The sequence below is a fragment of the Halichoerus grypus genome, chromosome 3 (genome assembly GCF_964656455.1).
Source record: "Halichoerus grypus chromosome 3, mHalGry1.hap1.1, whole genome shotgun sequence".
Lineage (NCBI taxonomy): Eukaryota > Metazoa > Chordata > Mammalia > Carnivora > Phocidae > Halichoerus > Halichoerus grypus.
In genome coordinates, this window is record NC_135714.1 from 175,290,745 (window position 1) to 175,308,769 (window position 18,025).

At 40.0% G+C, this 18,025-nt stretch overlaps 1 pseudogene; it reads left to right on the forward strand.

The window, feature by feature from the left end:
* Positions 1-15,626: 15,626 nt before the first annotated feature.
* On the forward strand, positions 15,627-17,476 carry LOC118547041 (coiled-coil domain-containing protein 22 pseudogene; annotated as a pseudogene).
* The last annotated feature ends 549 nt before the right edge of the window (positions 17,477-18,025 follow it).

Sequence of the window (18,025 nt, forward strand, 5' to 3'; positions counted from 1 at the left end):
AGTGCTAGGGGAATATAGCACATAGAATTCATGGCTTATTTGAGCTACCATAGGACCCAGCAATTGCACTACTGGGTATTTACCCCAAAGATACAAATGTAGTGATCCAAAGGGGTACGTGCACCCCAATGTTTATAGCAGCAATGTCCACAATAGCCAAACTGTGGAAAGAGCCTAGATGTCCATCAACAGATGAATGGATAAATAAGATGTGATACACACACAATGGAATATTATGCAGTCATCAAAAAAACACAAAATCTTGCCATTTGCAATGATGTGGGTGGACCTAGAGGGTATTATGCTAAGTGAAATAAGTCAATCAGAGAAAGACAAGTATCATATGATCTCACTGATATGAGGAATCCTTAATCTCAGGAAACAAACTGAGGGTTGCTGGAGTGGTGGGGGATGGGAGGCATGGGGTGGCTGGGTGATGGACATCGGGGAGTGTATGTGCTATGGTGAGCACTGTGAATTGTATAAGACTGCTGAATCACAGACCTGTATCTCTGAAACAAATAATACATTATATGTTAAAAAAAAAAAAAGAAGATAGTAGGAAGGGAAAAATGAAGGGGGGGATATCGGAGGGGGAGACGAACCATGAGAGACTCTGGACTCTGAGAAACAAACTGAGGGTTTTAGAGGGGAGGGGGTGGAGGGATGGGTTAGCCCAGTGATGGGTATTAAGGAGGGCAAGTATTGAATGGAGCACTGGGTGCTATACGCAAACAAGGAATCATGGAACACTACATCAAAAACTAATGATGTAATGTATGGTCAGTAACATAACATAATAAAATTAAATTAAAAAAAAAAAAGAATTCATAGCTTTTTCCCCATGATTCTTTAGTCTTTCAAAATTAATTTTTAAATTTTTGTTTTTTCTTTTTCTATTTCTTTTTTTTTAATTTTTCTTCTTTCCTTTTTCAACCAACATCTTATCAATTCCTTTTTTAAAACCTTTTTTAATTTTCATTTTTATAGTCATATTCTATTCCTTCATTGTATTTAACCTTATTTTTTGTACGTATATATAAGTTTTTCTATCTTTAATTTTGGGAGCCAGTTTCTTCTAACAGACCAAAATATACCCTAAATCTAGTGTATGGCTTTGTTTTAGTCACTCACCTGATCACATTCTCTCCTTTTTTTTTTTTTTTTGTAAATTTCTCTTCTTTTTTTTTTTAACCAACTTCTTATCAATTCCTTTTTTAAAGTCTTTTTTAATTTTCATCTTTACAGTCATATTCCACCCCTTCATTGTATTTACCCTTATTTTTGTATATATATAAGTTTTTCTTTCTTTAAAATTTTGGGAGGCAGTTTCTCCTAACAGACCAAAATACACCCAAAATCTAGTGTGTGGCTCTAATCACCAGCCTGATCATATTCTTTATTTTTTCCTTTCTTTTCCCCCCTATTCACCAGCCTGATCATATTCTTTTTTTTTTTTTCTTCTTTCTTTTCCCCGTGGTTTCGGGTCTCTTCTGATTTGTTTAGTGTATATTTTTCTGGGGTCATTATCACCTTTTTAACATTTTGTTCTCTCATTCATCTATTCTTCTCTGGACAAAATGACAAGACAGAAAAACTCACCTCAAAAAAAAAAAAAAAAGAACAAGAGGCAGTACCGACTGCCAGGGACCTAATCAATACAGACATTGGTAAGATGTCAGAATTAGAGTTCAGAATGACGATTATAAAGATACTAGCTGGGCTTGAAAAAAGCATAGAAGATACTAGAAAATCCTTTTCTGGAGAAATAAAAGAACTAAAATCTAACCAAGTCAAAATCAAAAAGGCTATTAATGAGGTGCAATAAAAAATGGAGGCTCTAGGCTGTGGATTGTGTAAGACTGTTGAATCACAGACCTGTACCTCTGAAACAAATAATACATTATATGTTAAAAAAAAAAAGAAGAAGAAGAAGAAGATAGCAGGAGGGGAAGAATGAAGGGGGGGAATCGGAGGGGGAGATGAACCATGAGAGACTATGGACTCTGAAAAACAAACTGAGGGTTCTAGAAGGGAGGGGAGTGGGGGGATGGATTAGCCTAGTGATGGGTATTAAAGAGGGGACATTCTGTATGGAGCACTGGGTGTTATACGCAAACAATGAATCATGGAACACTACATCAAAAACTAATGATGTAATGTATAGTGATTAACATAACATAATAATAAAAAAAATGGAGGCTCTAACTGCTAGGATAAATGAGGCAGAAGAGAGAATCAGTGATATAGAAGAACAAATGATGGAGAATGAAGAAACTAAGAAAAAGAGAGATAAACAACTACTGGATCACAAGAGGAGAATTCAAGAAATAAGTGATACCATAAGATGAAACAATATTAGAATAATTGGTATCCCAGAAGAAGAAAGAGAGAGGGGGGCAGAAGGTATATTGGAGCAAATTATACAGAGAACTTCCCTAATTTGGGGAAGGAAACAGGCATCAAAATCCGGGAGGCACAGAGAACCCCCCTCAAAATCAATAAAAATAGGTCAACACCCCAACATCTAATAGTAAAATGCACAAGTCTCAGAGTCAAAGAGAAAATCCTGAAAGCAGCTCAAGACAAGAGATCTGTAACCTACAACGGTAGAAACATTAGATTGGCAGCAGACCTATTCACAGAGACCTGGCAGGCCAGAAAGGACTAGCATGAGATTTTCAGGGCACTAAACGAGAAAAATATGCAGCCAAGAATATTACATCCAGCTAGGCTGTCATTGAAAATAGAAGGAGAGATAAAAACTTCCAGGACAAACAAAAACTAAAAGAATTTGCAAAAACCAAACCAGCCCTACAAGAAATATTGAAAGGGGTCTTCTAAGCAGAGAGAGCCTAAAAGTAACATAGACCAGAAAGGAATAGGACAATATACAGTAACAGTCACCTTACAGGCAATACAATGGCACTAAATTCATATCTTTCAATAGTTACCCTGAATGTAAATGGGCTAAATGCCCCAATTAAAAGATGCAGGGTATCAGATTGGATAAAAAAACAAGACCCATCAATATGCTGTCTGCAAGAGACTCATTTTAGACCCAAAGATACCTCTAGATTGAAAGTGAGGGGGTAGAAATTCTGCAATTCAACAGTCTCACACAATTCACAGCGCTCACCTGTACCTCTGAAACAAGTAATACATTATATGTTACAAAAAAAGAAGATAGTAGGAAGGGTAAAATGAAGGGTGGGAAATCGAGGGGGAGACGAACCATGAGAGACTGTGGACTCTGAGAAACAAACTGAGGGTTCTAGAGGGGAGGGGGTGGGGGGATGGGCTAGTTTGGTGATGGGTATTAAAGAGGGCATGTACTGAATGGAGGACTGGGTGTTATACGCAAACAATGAATCATGGAACACTACATCAAAAACTAATGATGTAATGTATGGTGATTAACATAACATAATAAAAAAAAAAGAAAGTGAGGGGGTGGAAAACCATTTACCATGCTAAGGGACATCAAAAGAAAGCTGGGGTGGCAATCCTTATACCAGACAAATTAGATTTTAAACTAAAGACTATAATAAGAGATGAAGGACACTACATCATACTTAAAGGGTATATCCAACAAGAAAATCTAACAATTTTAAATATCTATGCCCCTAACATGGGAGCAGCCAATTATATAAGCCAGTTAATAACAAAATCAAAGAAACACATCAACAATAATACAATAATAGTAGGGGACTTTAACATCCCCCCTCACTGAAATGGACAGATCATCTAAGCAAAAGATCAACAAGGAAATAAAGGCTTTAAATGACACACTGGACCAGATTGACTTCACAGTTATATTCAGAACATTCCATCCCAAAGCAACAGAATATATATTCTTCTCTAGTGCCCATCAAACATTCTCCAGAATAGATGAAATCCTGGGTCACATATCAGGTCTCAACCAGTACCAAAAGATTGGGATCATTCCCTGCATATTTTTGGACCACAGTGCTTTAAAACTGGAACTCAATCACAAGAGGAATGTTGTAAAGAACTCAAATACATGGAGGCTAAAGAGCATCCTACTAAAGAATGAATGGGTCAACCAGGAAATTAAAGAAGAATTTAAAAAATTCATGGAAACCAATGAAAATGAAAACACAACTGTGCAAAATCTTTGGGATGCAGCAAAGGTGGTCCTAAGAGGAAAGTATTTAGCAATACAAGCCTTTCTCAAGAAACAAGAAAGGATACACAACCTAACCCTACACCTAAAGGAGCTGGAGAAAGAACAGCAAATAAAGCCTAAACCCCGCAGGAGAAGAGAAATAATAAAGATCAGAGCAGAACTCAATGAAATAGAAACCCAAAGAATAGTAAAACAGATCAACAAAACTAGGAGTTGGTTCTTTGAAAGAATAAGATTGATAAACCCCTGGCGAGACTTATCAAAAAGAAAAGAGAAATGACACAAATAAAATCATGAATGAAAGAGGAGAGATTACAATCAACACCAAAGAAATACAAACAATTATAAGAACATATTATGAGCAACTATACACCAACAAATTAGACAATCTGGAAGAAATGTATGCATTCCTAGAGAAGTATAAACTACCAAAACTGAACCAGGAAGAAATAGAAAACCTGAACAGACCCATAATCAGTGGGGAAACTGAAGCAGTCATCAAAAATCTCCCAACAAACAAGAGCCCAGGGCCAGATGGCTTCCCAGGGGAATTCTACCAAACATTTCAAGAAGAATTAATACCTATTCTTCTGAAACTGTTCCAAAAAATAGAAATGGAAGGAAAACTTCCAAACTCTTTCTATGAGGCCACCATTACCTTGATCCCAAAACCAGACAAAGACCCCATCAAAAAGGAGAATTACAGACCAATATCCCTGATGAACATGGATGCAAAAATTCTCACCAAAATACTATCCAGTAGGATCCAACAGTACATTTAAAGGATTTTTCACCATGACCAAATGGGATTTATTCCTGGGCTGCAAGGTTGGTTCAACATCTGCAAATCAATCAATGTGATACAATACATTAATAAAAGGAAGAACAAGAACCATATGATCCTCTCATCATAGATGCAGAAAAAGCATTTGACAAAGTACAGCATCCTTTCTTGATTAAAATTTTTCAGTATATGGATGAGGGTACATGCCTCAATATCATAAAAGCCATCTATGAAAAACCCACAGTGAATATCATTCTCAATGGCGAAAAACTGAGAGCTTTTCTCCTAAGGTCAAGAACACGGAAGGGGTGTCCACTATCACCACTGCTATTAACATAGTACTAGAAGTCCTAGCCTCAGCAATCAGACAACAAAAAGAAATAAAAGGCATCCAAATCGGCAAAGAAGTGAAACTCTCACTTTTTGCAGATGATATGATACTTTACGTGGAAAACCCAAAAGACTCCACTCCAAAACTGCTAGAACTCATACAGGAATTCAGTAAAGTGTCAGCATATAAAATCAATGCACAAAAATCATTTGTATTTCTATACACCAACAACAAGACAGAAGAAAGAGAAATTAAGGAGTTGATCCCATTTACAATTGCACCCAAAACCGTAAGATACCTAGGAATAAATCTGACCAAAGAGGCAAAGAATCTGTACTCAGAAAACTATAGAATACTCATGAAAGAAATTGAGGAAGACACATGCTTCCATGTTCATGCTCATGGATTGGAAGAACAAATATTGTGAAAATGTCTGTGCTACCTAGAGCAATCTACACATTTAATGCAATACCTATCAAAATGCCATCAATGTTTTTCAAAGAAATGGAACAAATAATCCTAAAATTTGTATGGAACCAGAAAAGTCCCCGAATAGCCAGAGAAATATTGAAAAGGAAAAGCAAAGCTGCTGGCATCACAATTCCGGACTTCAAGCTCTATTACAAAGCTGTAATCATCAAGACAGTATGGTGCTGGCACAAAAACAGATATATAGATCAATGGAACAGAACAGAGAGCCCAGTAGTGGACTCTCAACTCAATGGTCAATTAATCTTCGACAAAGCAGGGAAGAGATAGTCTTTTCAACAAATAGTGTTGGGAAAACTGGACAGCCACATGAAGAAGAATGAAACTGGACCATTTACTTACACCACACACAAAAATAGACTCCAAATGGTTGAAAGACCTAAATGTAAGACAGGAGTCCATCAAAATCCTAGAGGAGAACACAGGCAGCAACCTCTTCGACCTCAGCCGCAATAACTTCTTCTTAGAAACATCGCCAAAGGTAAGGGAAGCAAGGGCAAAAATGAACTATTGGGACTTTATCAAGATAAAAAGCTTTTGCACAGCCAAGGAAACAGTCAACAAAACCAAAAGACAACTGACAGAATGGAAGACGATCTTTGCAAACGACATATCAGATAAAGGGCTAGTATCCAAAATCTATAAAGAACTCATCAAACTCAACACCCAAAGAACAAATGATCCAATCAAGAAATGAGCAGAAGACATGAACAGACATTTCTGCAAAGAAGACATCCAAATGGCCAACAGACACATGAAAAAGTGCTCAACATCACTCGGCATCAGGGAAATCCAAATCAAAACCTCAATGAGATACCACCTCACACCAGTCAGAATGGCTAAAATTAACAAGTCAGGAAATGACAGATGTTGATGAGGATGCAGAGAAAGGGGAACCCTCCCACACTGTTGGTGGGAATGGAAGCTGGGGCAGCCACTCTGCAAAACAGTATGGAGTGTCCTCAAAAAGTTGAAAATAGAGCTACCCCATGATCCAGCAATTGCACTACTGGGTATTTACCCCAAAGATACAAATGTAGTGATCCGAAGGGGCACATGCACCCCGATGTATATAGCAGCAATGTCCACAATAGCCAAACTATGGAAAGAGCCTAGATGTCCATCAACAGATGAATGGATAAAGAAGAGGTGGTATATATATACAATGGAATATTATGCAGCCATCAAAAAATGAAATCTTGCCATTTGCAACGACGTGGATGGAACTAGTGGGTATTATGCCAAGTGAAATAAGTCAATCAGAGAAAGACAATTATCATATGATTTCACTAATATGAGGAATTTGAGAAACAAGACAGAGGATCATAGGGGAAAGAGGGAAAAATGAAACATGACGAAACCAGAGAGGGAAACAAACAATAAGAGACTCTTAATCTCAGGAAACAAACTGTGGGTTGCTGGAGTCGAGGGGGCTGGGAGGGATAGGGTTGCTGGGTGATGGACATTGGGGAGGGTATGTGCTATGGTAAGTGCTATGAATTGTGTAAGACTGTTGAATCACAGGCCTGTACCCCTGAAACAAATAATACATTATATGTTAATTAAAAAAAAAAAAGACATGGGGAAAAAAAAAAAGTACATCAAAACCCAGCGAGTAAACCTAACGAAAGGTGTGCTGGAGCACTACATGTAAAACAGAAAACCTCACTGAGAGATGCAAAAGGCCTCAGTAATGGGGAGATAGAAATTTTGCATGGGTTGTAAGACTCATTATTAAGTCATTATTGTCATTTCTGCCCAGAATAATTATTTCTTTATATTTAAATATATATATATATATATATATATATAGTTGAGTCAAATTTTTTGATCCACTATGAAAATCCCTGTCCTTTAATTCATGCATTTAGACAATTGACATTCAAGGTGATTATTTATATAGTTGGATTAAGAGCTGACATTCATTTAATTTTTATTTGAACTTACATATATATATATATTTGCTATTATTATTTTGAACAAACTGTATCTGTTAGATCAATTAAGAATAAGAAATATGAACATTTTAATTTTATTTTCATGTTTTCCTTCTTCAACACTTTTCCTTTCTTTATGTAGATCTGGGTTTATGACCTATATTATTTTCCCTCTTTTTAAAGAACTTCTTTTAACATTGTTTGTAAGGCAGGTCTACTGGTAACAAATTCTCTCAACTTTTGTTTGTCTGAGAAAGTCTTTATTTCTCCCTCATTTTTAAAGAATAATAATAATTACAGCTCAGGTTTTTCTACTCTGGCACTGGTTCCCACGGTCATTTCACTGGCGAATCTCTGTTTCATGAAGCCATGATTCCCTGTATTCACCTGTCTGTCTCTCCAATCTTGGGGGCAGTAGTTTGCTCTGTGTCCTCCCTTTTCTTATGATCAAGAAGAGTTGTTGGTTTTTTGAGTTCTTCAGCTTCTTATTTGTTAGTATGGAGTGGTGATTTCCAAGCTCCTTATATTTGGAACCAAAAACCAGAAGTCCTTTTATTCCTTCTCAAAGCATCATTTTATTAATGTGAAGAAATTTTTTTTTTTTTAATATGAGTTGAACTTCTCTACTCTGCTCTATGTGGAGTGTGTAACCACTCAGCAGGGAGACATAGGTGTCAGAAGCTTAGAACAATGAGGTCAGTGCAGTTCACTTGCTCCCAGACAGATTCTATGCTGCTGTGACCCTCTGAAGGCTCGGGAGCTTTTTCTCCTATAGTTTTGCTCAGATGCTCAGCATGAGTTAATGAGAAGAAAGGCACAGAGAACATGAAGGGTCTTTTGATTTCTTCCATCTGTACAGGGATTTGCCAACTTGGATCCTTCCCCAAGGTTATAAAATAAATTCTAGATGATCATTTTCTGTGTTAAAGGTTCAAGTCTATTTGTCCTGGGAATCTACCTCATTCATGGCATCTCTCTCTTATTTTGCCTGAATATTTGTAGAGAAGTTTTAGCATCAGGAAGTCCCGAACACTTGAGGAGACATCAAGCTGTCAGAGTCCCAAGAAGCTCTAGAAAGCTTATCTGGAGTCACTTGATGAAGGTAGTGTTGAGAGAATTACATGAGGGTAGTTGGACTAGAAAATTGCTTAACCCTCTGACATTATCTTTATGCCTTTCAAAAGAGCTGGTGAACTCACCTAGCATTTGTTCAGCTGATCTGTCCTGTCCAAAAATCACCATCTTCTCCACTTAGAGACAAAAGGCATCCCCCTTTATAGCTTTTTCTGACAATTTCCTGTCAGACATTTGCAAAGTTAGTCAGACACTCCGACAGGAGCCTTTGACAGAACAAGGGTGACATTTCAAAGAAAGAACGATGATAGATTGCCTAACAGCATACTTCAGAAATAAGCGCCTTTGAAAGGTACAGTGGAAATTTCCGAGCATCAGCCTGGTATTTCACCATGTAGTGCTATCCATTGAGTCCTTTCATGTAGCTCAACATGAGTTAAATTATGTAGAAGTTGCAAATGCCAAATCACAGAAAGGTGAATTTAAAATTCCTATTTTACAGCTCCGAATTAGTGTGGACACGTCCTATCAAGAAGGACATTTGTTTCACTTGAGTCCTTGGCACAAATATTGCTCTTTTATGAACAAATTGCAGCTGAAAAAATGATATTCCCCACAGGTAGAAGGAAGGTATTGCTTTTACATTCTCAATAACTAAATGAATATGTATTTTTGATAGCTGCTTTAGAAATGCCTTCCTTGCAGAGTGTTAGAAACTATAGTTACCACTATTTGAAAGTAGGCCTTAAGTACTGAGAAATAGCTTGCCCTTTCCATTATACAGAATTGAGCAGGAAAGTAAGATGCTGTTAGTGGCTAGATTGCCAGCTTCACAGGTATGCAATAGTGTGATTGAATTCAATGAGGGCAGAGACAACTCTTTGGGCTGTTTTCTTCACACTAGAATAGAGTATAATTCTCATAGATGGACCCACATGATGTGGCATATCCATTCTGAAGGGTGTTGGTTGCAGGAGCATTGTAATAACCTACTTCCTGCCTGACTTGAATGCACACACATAGTGAACAGATCTTACCTTGTTCATTTCCTCTCAATGAAGGGTTGGAAGTCTTGGGTTTAATCCCAGGTTAAATCAAATATGTAATCTTTAGAAATTTTTCAACTTCCCTGGGATTCAGTTCTTTAACCAGCATGCTCTTTTACTACGATATCTGCCCTTCCCAGAGATAAGGCTAAAGGTCTGATAATTGCCCAAAAACCCTACAAGGTCAGGTCCCACCTTGTTCTTACTACATATATCTCCACCTACACTCTTCCTTGCTTCTTCTCTCCCAAACACATGTGTCTTCTTGCTGTTGTACATTCTCCCTACTAGGATTTTGTTCTCACTGTTCCTGGCAGGCTCATGTCCCAACCATTCATTCTCCCATGGCCCCTGCCCTTCACCCTACTTAAAATCACAGGTCTCTCTTTCCCTAGCAATCTCCCTCTGTATTCCTTGCTTACACATCTGACATACTATATTTTGCATATTTTTCTTATTTACCTATACACACACACACACACAAATACGAAAAAAAAATCACAAACACAAAGATTTTTGTTTCATTATTCACTATTGTATCTATTGACACCCAGCAGATGTTCCATAAATATTTTTAATGAATATATAGTAAACATTTTTATGGGTTTTAGAGATTTCTTACTTAAGTCTTACTCTACCAGGAAAATATCATTTTAATCCCCATTTTATGGATGATGAAAATGAGACTTAAAAGCATTCAGATATGTAGGGCCTAAGGCCCCACAGTTACATGTGATCAGCTAAGGTATACCCTTGAGCCCCTTTTGATTTCAGATCCATTTTCTTTTTGTTACATTATCCTGCCTCTTTCTACCTCAAGAGGCTGCTGTGCATATTTAGTTTAAATTATTTGAAGTCTTTAAAAACTGCAATGTCCCATTTTCAAGAAAAGCATACTAAACATTATATTTGTATCTGTTTTTTGATGAGAACACAAGCCAGTGCTCTTTTTTAGAATCCATTTTTTCCTCCACATTGGTTTTTGACAAGTATAAGCTCAAATGTATTCCCCATGTCCACTGACTGATTTGGAAGAACAAGCCCAAAGTGCTATGGAATGAGAGAAGGGAGAAGACCACGGTGGATGGGAAGAGAAGATGAGGAGCCATATGATAATAAAAGTGCTGTCTTCCTTTTTTTTTTTTTTCCTTCAAAAAGTGTCAGTTACCATCCTCAGTAGCTGCCATCATCTTAGTTCATCAGTCTCTGGGTTTGTTGCTTATCTCTGCTTGAGTCTCAGTGAGGATAAGCATACACCATGGTCCCCAACATTGCCTGTGGGAGGAGCCAGGTCCCCCTCACCCTGCCCTTTAGCCTCAGTGTCTGAATTGGCTGCTCATGTCAGCTTGTGCCCTCCTCACAATTCCGTCTCATGTCAGCACCAGCTGTAATTCTGAGGAAATGCTTGCTACTTCTTGAGTGGAAAATACAGAAATGTTCAACACTCAATCATTCAGTCTGTGGAGTATTCACTAATTATCTATGGGATAAGGGTGAGGGCCAGACACCATGCCAGTCACCTGGAGCTGCAAGTAAAATAGTACACCTTACCATTCAGGAGCAGAATATATTTGGACAATGATTTACCTTCTCACGTGAGAAGTGTTTTAATAGAGGGCAACTATGGTGGACAACACTCTTCCAGCTTCTGTGTATGAGCAGTCTGCCTCTGTTTCTAGCCCATGCCAACCTTGGACAAAGAACTTGTCACCTCTTCTTTGGTTTTTCCCCAAGGAAATTCACTCACACATCTGAGTAAGAAATGTTGACTTTATCGGGGATTTCACAGAGGAAGTGGATGAAGGGTCTACATTAGATAGCATTCAGCAGACCATGTGAAGACCCACCATAGTGAATATTGTTTCAAGAGTCTCTTTGGCCCTACCACTCCTGATGGGGTGGGGGTGGGGGTTCTCTCGCCTATAGACCCAAGACCCAAGCCTGGCTGACTCAAGTTTAGATGTTTAATACTACTTATGGAAATTATTATTTTTTTATTTTTAATGGGTAAATTATTATATTCTATTGTGATAAATACACATAACATATAACTTACAATCGTAACCACTTTGAGGTGTACCATTCAGTGGTACTAAGTACATTCATACTGTTGTGCAGCCATCACCACCATCCATCTCCAGAACTCTTTTCATTTTGCAAAACTGAACTCTGCACCTATTAAGCTATGACTCTCAATAATGCCTCCTACCCCCAACTTCTAGCAACCACTATTCTATTTTCTTTCTTAGTTCTTTTTTAATCTTCCATTTTCCTCCACACTCCAGCCACAGGTAACCACTACTCTACTCTGTGTTGCTATGAATTCAGCTCTGTTTAATTCCACGTATATAAGTGAGATGCAATATTTGTCTTTCTGTGTCTGGTTTATTTCACTTTGCATAATGTCCTCCAGGTTTACCTATGTTGTCACAAATGTCGGGATTTTATTCATCTATTAATGGACACTTAGGTTGTTTCCATATATTGGCTATTGTGAATAATGTTACAATAAACATGGGAGTGAAGATATCTCTTTGAGGTAGTGATTTCCTTTCCTTTGGGTATTTATCCAGAAGTAGGGTTGTTGAATCATATGGTAGTTCTATTTTTAACTTTTTTGAACCTACATACTGTTTTCTATACTGGTTGATACAATTTACAATTGAGTGAGTAAATTAATGATTGAAAAAATGATTAAAATATGAAAGTAATGGTTTAAGCAAATCAATTTTTCTAGATTTCTTTAACTATGATTCAAAAAAGATACCAAAAGCTACAAGTAAAGCATTTTTATTTTTTATTTTTTTATTTTTTTTTAATTTTTTTATTGTTATGTTAATCCCCATACATTACATCATTAGTTTTAGATATAGTGTTCCATGATTCATTGTTTGTGCATAACACCCAGTGCTCCATGCAGAACGTGCCCTCCTCAATACCCATCACCAGGCTAACCCATCCTCCCAACCCCCTCCCCTCTAGAACCCTCAGTTTGTTTTTCAGAGTCCATTGTCTCTCATGGTTCTTCTCCCCCTCCGATTTCCCCCCCTTCATTCTTCCCCTCCTGCTACATTCTTCTTCTTTTTTTTCTTTCTTAACATATGTTGCATTATTTGTTTCAGAGGTACAGATCTGAGATTCAATAGTCTTGCACAATTCACAGCGCTTACCAGAACACATACCCTCCCCAGTGTCCATCACCCAGTAAGTAAAGCATTTTTAAATGATTGAAGGAATCCTATACTGAATTATTGAAAATTAAAAAACTAAGAATACTTTTGTAAAAAATCAATAAATAATTAACAGAGTTGGGGCACCTTAATCAGCTTTTGTAAATCTGGATTTTCTTGTATTGGGTTTATTCAAGTTAAATTAATATGCATATGATTCATGGTCTCACATCTCTCTCTTTTTATTTTTTATTTTTTTTAGTTTGGAAGTTCAGGTTTACAAAGCAAGACCATATTTCCCTGTAAACATCCAGGAAGTGAAAGCTGCCAATATCTAACTGAAATATTCAGGGGGAAAAGAGCCAAAATGTCACATGGGTGAGAAATAACTTTCAATGTCCTATCAAAGGAGCTCTTCAAGTTATGTATTGATCCCAACACAAGGAAAATATGCCTAGAAATTTAATTTGACATTTACAATCAATAGCATTCAGATGTCACTGGAGCAGAAGGTAGAAAAAAGATGACTTTAAAATTACAGTCATGAATTTATAATTACAATAATGAATAAAAGTAAATTTATTAAATTAGCATTTCCAGAGTCTAGAGAAAAATAGGCATGCCACAGCATATTGCTGAAGAAATGGAGAGGGAGGATCTTGGTTTTTCACTTCAGTAACTCATATATGCCTTCCTTCTATCCCATCATTTGGGTCTTCATGCTTCACTTTTTGAGGTGTGCCTACAATCTACTGCACACTAAACTAGTGCAAAGATTGGGCCATTAAAGAACTTTCTATAAGCATGAAACTTTTTCTCTATTTACTATCTTATCATTGTCCAAAATTCCTAGAGAAAAAGAACTTTGTGTTCTGGTGGAGGAATGCTTTGGTGGAAAAATAAAAAGCATTGCACTTAGTAGGTGCTTAAGGATCTATATTGAATCAGCCAGGAGTCATTGGCATCAGTAGTGTTTACATAAAAAGGTAATCCATACAGTCACAGGACACACAAACTGGAAATAACAAATAGAATTATGTTCTTAAAACAGAAAGACTGTGATTGCACAATTTATATTGTAATCATAATTCCTTTGTGGCTTCTCCCTCAACTTGGTGAGTTCTTCCTTTTCTCCCTGGCACTTTCTCTTCTATTTCTACACATTCCCTTGATGACTTATCCAGTCTCAGAGCGCTAAGTGCCTTCCCTTTGCTAATGTGCAAAGTTACATCTCTGGCCATGAACTCTCTCTTTAACTGTAACTATTTCTTTCCTCCTGGCTACCCAATGCACATATTTTGATGTTTAATAGGCACCTCACACTTGACATGCCTCAAATCAAAGTTTGTGATTTCCCCTTCTCCAAAGATGTTCCTCTCCCATTCTTTATCTCCACAAATGAGAACCTCATCCTTAAGACAGAACCATCTTTTGACTCCTCTATTTTACCATAACTCATATGCAATCTACCGTGAATCCTTGTCATCAAAATATATACATTTGAATCTAGCCAATTCTTACCAGTTCCTCCCTAGTCACCTGCCTGAAACTATCATCTTTCACTTGGATTTTTGCAATGGCTCTCTGACTGGTCTTCCTGCTTAAGAGCTGACCCTCACCTGTAGTCTGTTAACACAGTAAGCAGAGTTGTCCTTTCAGACCACACCCTCCTTACTCTGACCTCTGTGGTGTCCCCCATCTCACTCAGAGTAAAAGCCAGCTCTATACAGTAGCTCCCTTGTGACTTCACTCATCTCACCTCCTTCAACTCTCCCCCCTTTCATTCCATTTTGGCCATCCTAATCTTCTCGATATTTCTTGAACATGCCAAGCATAGTCTCATCTTGAGATGTTTGATTGTGCTGTTTCCTCTACCAGTGATGCTGTCCCTGTAGATAATGATTTGGCTTCGTTACTCAGTTCCTTCAGCTTTTTGCTCACCTGGCACTTAATCAGGAATGCCTGGCCTGACAGCCCTACATGAAATGGCAGTTGCCCTCTCCCCACCCACCCCTGCTGCCTCTGCATTCCCATCCTCATTCTTTGCTGTTACTCCATAGTTTTGATCACCCTCTGGTCTACTCCTCATTGGCCTGTTTTATTTACTACTAATATCTTCCCACTGGAAATAAGTCCCAAGAGGAAGGAAACATTTCTGCTGCTTGTTTTTGTAACTGTATTCTCAGTGTGTCAGACAATGTTTCAATAAACATTTTGGGTGAATTAAATGGATTATAGTTATCATTCATTCCAAAGCAAAGCTATATTTGCCATTTGGAGGAGTCCAGATCTCTGGATTACTCAGCAATGTCTTAAACATGATTTCGATACTACAAGACAGTTATGCACTGGGTTCCACCTTTAGGTTTGCATTTGCTAATATGGTAGGAAAGAATTAAACATTGTTTTGTAGTTGTTCTAGGACATGCTATTAAAGGATTATTGAGTGAGATAACATGTGTTTGTATATGGATAATTTGGCTCCTTAAATTCTCAGAGGTCTCTTTTAGCCAAAGTGGTTAATTTTGGTAAAACAACACTAGATCGTAGATATTCTAGGAAATATATCCTCATCTAAAAAATGTTTTTCAGGTTTTAAAAGCTGCGCCTCTCTTGCTCCGCCCCACCCTGAACCCGGATCCGGCATGGAGGAGGCCGACCGAATCCTCATCCATTCCCTGTGCCAGGCTGGCACGGCAGTTCCTCCAGATGTGCAGATTCTGCGAGCCTTCACCACTGAGTTGGTTGTAGAAGCTGTGGTCCACTGCCTGCGTGTGCTCAATCTGCCATGGGCTCTGGCCTCAGCCCCCTGCTACCTCTGGCCCTGTCCAACTGCTTCCTGGCTCAGGCCTGCATGGACCTGGGCTATTCATTGGAGCTTGGCTATCAGAACTTCCTCTACCCAGTGAGCCTGATCTCCGGGACCTGCTTCTCTTCTTGCCTGAGCGTCTCCCCTCTGATGCCTCTAAGGATGCAGATCAGCTTGCAGGTGATTCAGCTATCCTTCTCCAGGCCATCAGGAGCCAAATCCAGGACCAGCTGGCCCTGCCCTGGGTGCCACCCCTCCTTCGCACTCCCAAGCTACAGCACCTCCAGGGCTCAGCCTCCCAGAAACCTTTCCACATCACCAGGCTTGTCATGCCTGAGTTGAGTTCCAGAAGGGAGCCCCGGGAGTTCCAGGTGAGTCCTCTGCTGCTACCAGCTCCCACCCAGGTGCCCCAGCCTGCTAGGCAGGTGGCCTCACTCTTTGAATGCCATACCATCCAGCTTTGCCAGCACACAGGCCGGGACTGCCCTGGGGATGAGGACTGGGTCCACCGGGCACCCTGCCATCCCACCCAGGAGGATACACGGGCTTAGTGGCAACGGCTGCAGAAGCACCTGGCTGAGCATCTACGCCAGACCTGGGGCCGACTAGGGGCTCCCCAACAGGCCAGAGACCTGGGAGAGCTACTGCAGGCCTGGGGTGCTGGGGCCAGGACTGGTGCTTCCAAGGCCTCCCACTTCACACACTCAGAGAAGTTCACCTTCCATCTGGAGCCTGAGGTCCAGGCAGCCCAAGTGTCTGATGTGCCGGCCACCTCCCAGCAGCCTGAATAGGACACGAAGGCAGCTCGGGAGGTGGAGTCTCTTCGGGAGCAGCTGGAGGGAGTGAACTACAACACTGAAGAGGTTGAAGTTAACATGAAGACCCTGAGAATCAGCCTTGTGCAGGTGGAGACCGAGCGTTGGCAGAGCGAGCTCAGCATGTGGGAGCGTGAGCAGGCCCTTCGCTTGAAGAGCCGTGCAGTGGAGCTGCTGCCTGGCGGGGCTGCCAACCTGGCCAAGCTGCAGCTCATGGTAGAGAGTAGTGCCCAGCGGGTCTTCCACTTGGCGGGTCAGTGGGAAAAGCACCAGGTCCCTCTCCTGGCTGAGTACCACCACCTCTGAAAGCTCCAGGATTTCAGAAAGCTGGAATCTTCACGACGGCTGGCAGAGATCCAGGAACTGCACCAGAGCTGCCAAAGAGGCCCAAAGGAAGGAGGAGGTCTATAAACAGCTGGTGTCAGAGCTGGAGACCCTGCCTAGAGATGTGTCCCGGCTAGCCTATACCCAGCGCATCCTGGAGACTGTGGGCAACATCTGGAAGCAGAAAGAAGAGATCATTAAGATCTTATTGGACACAAATGAGCTTCAGAAGGAAATCAACTCCCTGTTTGGGAAGCTGGACCGGACGTATGCCGTGACCGATGAGCTCGTGTTCAAGGATGCCAAGAAGGATGATGCTGTTCGGAAGGCATACAAGTATCTAGCTGCCTTGCATGAGAACTGCAGCCAGCTCATCCAGACCATGGAGGATACAGGCACAATCATGTGGGAAGTTAGAGACCTTGAGGAGCAGATCGAGACGGAGATGGGGAAGAAGACCCTTAGCAACTTGGAGAAGATCTGTGAGGACTACCGAGCCCTTAGCCAGGAGAACACTGGCCTCCTGGGGTGGGTCCCAGAGGCCTGAGGAGGCCCCAGCACTGCTCTGCTCCTGGCCTTGGGCAGGGAGTTGGGATGTTGAGGGCGATGGCCAAACGCTTGTCCTAGCCATTTGTTCTGTTTGCTGCGCAGCTCCTCCTATAGCCTTGGCCCCAGACCCCTGCCCACCTGACCCCAACCCTTATCTGGGGTCATTGTCTAGAGCATTGGAACTTGGTTGCAGTTTATTGGAGAGGGCACTTAGATCCCAAATAAATGAAGAGCTCTGTCTGCAGTCAAAAAAATGTTTTTCAGGGGCACCTGGGTGGCTCAGTCACTTAAACATCCAACTCTTGATCTCAGTTCAGGTCTTGATCTCAGGGTTGTGAGTTCAAGCCTCAGGTTGAGCTCCACACTGGGAATGGAGCCCACTTAAAAAAAAAAATGTTTTTCAGGCAGGTCTGCTGACATTGTTGGGAAAGTACCAGTAATAACTAGTAGCTATGCTTAGTATCTGCTTCCAGGAAAGCAGTAAGAGTAACAATCTGTGATGTCCTCTTGAGCTCAGCATGATACCCAGCACCATGCCAACATTGTT